This window comes from Sinocyclocheilus rhinocerous, unplaced genomic scaffold (assembly GCF_001515625.1).
Source record: "Sinocyclocheilus rhinocerous isolate Xijiao unplaced genomic scaffold, SAMN03320098_v1.1 scaffold57, whole genome shotgun sequence".
In the NCBI taxonomy this organism is placed as follows: domain Eukaryota; kingdom Metazoa; phylum Chordata; class Actinopteri; order Cypriniformes; family Cyprinidae; genus Sinocyclocheilus; species Sinocyclocheilus rhinocerous.
The window spans coordinates 800,835-806,834 of NW_015652130.1; the positions used below are offsets into that span (position 1 = coordinate 800,835).

The window sequence follows — 6,000 nt, forward strand, 5'->3', positions numbered from 1 at the left end:
TGGCCAATCAGAGGCGTTCAGATGAGTCATCGCTGAAACAACAGAGTTTCGTTGTTCAGCGCACGCTGACTGAATTCTGACTCGCGAATTCTTTCATCATAAACAATAAAGTGCAGATGTACATGCGATGTAAGTATAAGAGATTTATTCATCATACAGTGTAGATAGCTTCACTGATTTTAATGGGAGTGTATTTTAAAGTGCATAAACTCACGCTAGACTGAGCTTGTGATGATGTTCTTTGGTAATGTAAATGTTTTTGCTCGTTTTCTGTAGCTGCTTTTTGAATAACTGATGAAATATAAGCATTATAATTAGTAACTTACAATATTTCTATTGAATTGTTATCATGTTAAATACAAATTCAGTCACATTAAAAAGGCTGTTTTTAGCCTTACGCTGGAGTTGGTTCACTTTCTGGCAATGAAACTAAGTAAATAAATAATTAAATAAATTAGCACAATAATATCGTGTATCGGCGATCTCACAGGCTGACGATAGGACGATATGAAAATTGAGTATATCGTCCAACACTATTTTTCACTGAATGAAAACAATGTCATTTAATAATTTTCCTTTATATCAGCAATATTTATAGATTATTAGTACTAATAAAAGAGTTAAATAAAAAATTTAAGCCAATAAATTGCCACTAATAAAATGAACTTCAGTGACTATTTTTGAGAAATGCTGCAAACGAATCATTGAGATTTGATTTGATTCATTACAATAGTTCTATCATGACAACTCTCTGAAGATTTTAGCATGGTGATGGATATGACAATGTTAATGTAGTTGGACTTGGCGGAACAGATTTGCTCCACTGCTGCTGCTGTTGGTTATTGCTGTTGTCGTAGATTATTCCTGCTGCTGCAAAGCAAGTACAGCAACTATGATACGGTGCTGTGAGTTTTTAAGACATACTGCTGCTGCACAAATAGCATATATAATAACCCGCAGCAGATCTATACAAGTGGAACTGGGGAAGGTGGAGGGTTTCAGAGGAACTCTGAAAGCACGCCGCAAACTGCTTTAGTGATTGCTAGCCAGCCATTTAAATGTTAAGCAGTAAGCTTATTGGCTGCGTATGGAACATGAACCAATCAGCTTGTGCCAAGTAGTTTAACTCTGTGAATATCATCAATTTGCATTAAAGATCCATCAGCCTGCGCCATCTAGAGTTTCATGACAGAACTTGGAATATAAATGAAGCAGAGACACTGCTGAAGCATCTTGGTCTTACTGCTCTCATAATCAAAAGCTCCGAGACAAACATGGTAAAACTGAGGCAAACATCCTTCTTTAATACTCTAATCTCTCAATGTTGCAAAAGAACCAAACAAGACACTGAAGAATGGCTGACATTAAAGGCAAACTGCTCTGCCACTCCATCACAGTGCCCTCTCCCCGACACGGCAATTTCCAGGTACACATAGTCTCCACTTTACTTCTACAGTCCAGCTAAATATTTGATTTACATAAATCCACCAAACCATTATACCTACAGGAGAGTCAGAGGTTTTCTTTGGAAAAGTATCACTGTGAGTAATAGCAGGAGTTTAAGGAAGTGGTCAAACTGAAATAACCGATTACCTCACATTCAGCAATTTCGCTTCTGTCTCTGGCCAGGATAGGTTCAGCTCAGTAAGCCATAAACATTTTGTTTGTGTACAGTGCGTTGTGGTAAAATGCGGAACAGAGGCTACAACATTTGGTTTCCATGTTCGCAGATGGTTCCATGTGGAGTGGAACCTTTTAGAGGCATCATCAAAAAAAATGGGGAAGCATTAAAATAGGTATTACACAGTATTTGTTTCCAATTGGAACGTTCCAACATCCTTGAGAGACTGATGAACAGAAATGGCAACATTTGTCAGAGTATTGCTGGTCACGCCTTTAATATGCAAAAAGTATGCCTTTTTTGAGCACAGCTGTGATTTTTGTCATGATACACCTTTAGATAAGTTTCCATCAAAAAGCCCCTTCTTAAAAAAGAAGGTGACGCTGCATTGGTCTAATGTTTATTTGATATTTAGCTCATTTGCTGCTAGACAAAACTACATTCTCCAAAGTAGATTTTTACATTTTCTGAAAAACTGCAGTGATTGCCCATGCACAACTAGCTACATTAAAAAAGAGTTTCTCAGAGGATGTCAGGACACTTTTAAAGGAATTCTTAAAGAAATTCAGCCATAATTTACTCACTTTTATGTCCTACAAACTTGTGTAACTTTCTTCATTCTGTGAAACACAAAAGTTGTTTTAAAAACAGTGTATTTTGTGTTCTGAAAAAGGAAAAAATAAGTTTTCAACTTCTCATGACAACAATATGGCTGGCTACAACTTTCAAAAACATTTTAATAAAAAACAACCGGCATACAAATTCAATATTATTGCGTTATTAAAAGTCAGCACTGAGGTAAACGTTCAATAAGCCATCCTATCAGATCTAGAACTGTGTTTTATCTTTTTAATACATCTAAATGTGTCAGTAGTAGGGAGCGAGAGAGAGAGGGAAAAATTGGTAAATATGACTGCTTAAATTTAATGCAAACATTGTTGACACATAATGTAATTTAAGTTGGGTAGTGTGAATGAAAGCCCAGCAGGGGTAATAATACCCTCCTAATGAGAATCCTCGCACGCTCTAGACCTTGCTGAGATAGCCATAATGCATGGCTCCTCTTTTTTAATAAAATAATTGTTACAGTTATTAAAGATTAATCTCATCAGAGGCAGGATGACAAAATAATTAATTACCAAACGCATGGCTTTAAATAGCTGCAAATTAAATTTCCCACAGAAAATATGCCTGTAGATGAATGGGATCGTTATTTCATAAATATTGGATTCAGTGTGCCCTTGGAAGACAAAAAAGTTTTCTGCGAAATGCAGTTAATAAATGACTCTAAACCCACAAATAATTCTTACCACATATGTTAATTTGACAAAAAAAAAAGGCAGCATTGTGGATCGAGTTTAAAGGTCCGGGTCGGCACGAACCAAGGCTTGATAATGCGGTGCTTAATACGGATACCACCAACGTATAATTACTCCGATTATTTAGAGTTCCTGCTGTTTACTAAAGGCGCAGAAACTTCCCAGCAAGCACTTGGCATCTCCTGTCCTCTCTCTCACACACACAAACATACTCACACACAGCAGGATGTAAAGAGGAAAGCTTTATTAAGATCCTGCAGCCATAAAAGAGCAGGGTGACTAACCGGCTACATTAGCGTCTAAAAGCCAAAGTTATTTAAACCCAATAAAACACTAATACATTGTTTGAGTGGAAGTTACAGTGAAGTTATCTTCACCTTAATAACATCACAGCCAGCCTGATGTTGTTTAGATCAATAAAGCCCATTACAAGAACAGGCCTCAACATAGATAACAGGGCTCAAGCGCAGTGATGTAACACTCTATGGCATCTCAAAGAAGAAAGGAACCTTCTATTAAATAAAGAGGCCAATGGAAGGCCAATCATAAGGCATGGTAATCTGATAAGAGGCGAGTGTGAGTGTTTTTAATACGTGCTGCGTTTGAGCACACTTGGATGGTGGTTTGTGGCAACCGTGTAAATGGTGAAGTGACACGTGAGGTGGCATCTGTTAAGATTACGACCCTTCTTGGCCCCACCACACCTACTCTCGGTCACATACTCTCTTTCTAAGTATGAACTACCTCAATATTATTAGACAGACACTTACTAAGCTTTGTATTTTCCCAAACTGTGTTCAGTTTGCAAAAATACAAATTGAGAAGATATTAGTATGCTCCTATTAAAGAGAAAGTTCATCCAAAAATAAAAATTCTGTCATTATTACTCACCCTCGTGTCATTCCAGACCTGAGCGAATTTCTGTCTTCTGTGGAACATAAAAGAAGAAATTTTCAAGATATTTTTTGTCCACTTTTCTGTCCAGTCAATGGTAATGGTTTATATATATATATATATATATATATATATATATATACCAATATCAAATCTGAACGATTTTCCAAAAGGCTTCGTTGAATAAACATACTGCACATATAACAATAAGCACATACTGTTTACTGTTTAAAAATCAAAACGAGGCGCGGGTGTTTTTATCACTGTAAAGCACTTCTCCCACTTTAAAGCACCTCCTGCTGGCAGAGAATGAAAACGCTGCAAACATATTTTGCTTTTCCTACATCCACGGGCGCTGCGGATAATCTGCGGGTCGGGTAATAAAAAATGCATTCTGATTATTTGCGGGTGGGTCGCGGGGGGATAAAATAAATCATTAATGATGCAAGTAACTACATTTTCTAAATTATGAACGTGTTTTAAATACCCACGATCAGCGTAGCTATTATGTTACCGTTATCCTTTACGGCTCCGACAAGGTTTTGTTCCGTCCTCCACGCTGTGACAACTCACAAAAGGCTATTTTTAGCCAAGCATTTTAGAGCCACTTCAGAAACGTGCCGCGGCTGGCTGGTATAAGCACAAGCATTGACTAGAGCGGCCGCGATCAGCTCCGGTTCCGTGTGCAGTGAGGCGCAGATCAGCTCTAACGTCACTGAATCTGCTGTTAAAAATGAACCATCCATTCATCATATCATCATGCAAAACATACACGACAAATAGCAAATTTTACATTGTTTCTCGAAACGTCATAGCATTTCCACACCGGCGATGACATGACTGTGGCGCCAAATCATTTATGTACCCACGCATCATGTACGACGTCACGCGTTGACGTCATCAAATTGCGATCGGTTCGTGAGATCGGCCAAGTTAGTGAGTACCGATCGAGTCATAAAATGTTAGGGATGCTCCGATCGATCGGAGCATCCCTAACACATACATATACATACATATATATATATATATATAGAGAGAGAGATTTATTTATTTGAGTGAACTATCCCTTCGATGTTGGAGGTGTATATGGGGATGCTATCTAAAAAAACGTCTCGGTTACGTATGGTAACCCTCGTTCCCTGAAGGAGGGAACGGAGACGTCACGTCGGATGACCGACGAATTGGGATCTCGCTTAGAGAGACCAATCTACTTCGAGTGTAAACTAAATGAGCCAATGCACATTGGCATGCGATTATTGCATCCAGCTGCCGCTGATCACAGCGTGAGTATAAGTAGGCAGCAGATGCAGCGTATATTCAGGTTTTCGCTGAGGAGCCAAGCCGGTGACCCGGCCGCTCAGCGGAGGTACAGGAGCTGTGGCAACAGGACGTGACGTCTCCGTTCCCTCCGTCAGGGAATGAGGGTTACCATACGTAACCGAGATGTTCCCTTTCAGTCGGTCACTCCCGACGTCACGTCGGATGACCGACGAATTGGGATCCCTAACAAAGGGCCACAGGTACTGCCCCTTCCACCGTCCCGTGGGAGCCACCCGCGCCCCTACTTTTTGGCGTAGGCCAGGGCTTACCACAAGAGGACCAGCTACTGCTGCTATGGCACTAACCACTCAGTAAGCCTGGATAACACTGGGAAAACATACCCGTTCTACTTGGGACAGGGATGTTACGGAAGCTCCAACCTTCCCGAAGGAGGTTTCGGAGAAGGCTCACTGGATGGAAACGCATACTTGCGAAGGCCAGCTGAGTGCCAGTGCCTCGGTCAGGGAGTAGAACAACTGGCAGTGAGAGGTTTCTGGAGAGGTAAACAGGTCTACCCGAGTGGCTCTGAAACGTCTCCAAATCAGCTGGACCATCTGGGGATGGAGTCGCCATTCTCCCGGGAGAGCAGCTCGAGACAGCTCGTCGGGTGCCCGGTTGAGCAGCCCAGGAATGTGAACAGCACGAAGCGACCTCAGATGCTTCTGACTCCAAAGGAGGAGGTGGCGGGCGAGTTGCGACATGCGACGGGAGCGCAGACCACCTTGTCGGTTGATGTACGCAACGGTCGCTGTGTTGTCCGTGCGGACTAGTACATGCTTGCCTCGTAAGCGCCCTTTGAGACGGCTCAGGGTAAGGTGCACTGCCAGCAACTCGAGGCAGTTGATG

The 6,000-nt window shown here is 41.1% G+C and overlaps 1 long non-coding RNA gene across 1 annotated transcript in view; it reads right to left on the bottom strand.

Moving 5' to 3' along the window:
- Window positions 1-3,864, bottom strand: part of LOC107713515 (uncharacterized) — an 82,089-nt gene extending 78,225 nt beyond the window's left edge. Inside the window, exons 1-2 of the long non-coding RNA XR_001636896.1 lie at window positions 3,832-3,864; window positions 2,206-2,241 (exon numbers count right to left, since the gene is read on the bottom strand). This is a non-coding gene — a long non-coding RNA (uncharacterized LOC107713515). The remainder of the gene's footprint in view (window positions 1-2,205; window positions 2,242-3,831) is intronic.
- Between the last annotated feature and the right edge of the window lie 2,136 nt (window positions 3,865-6,000).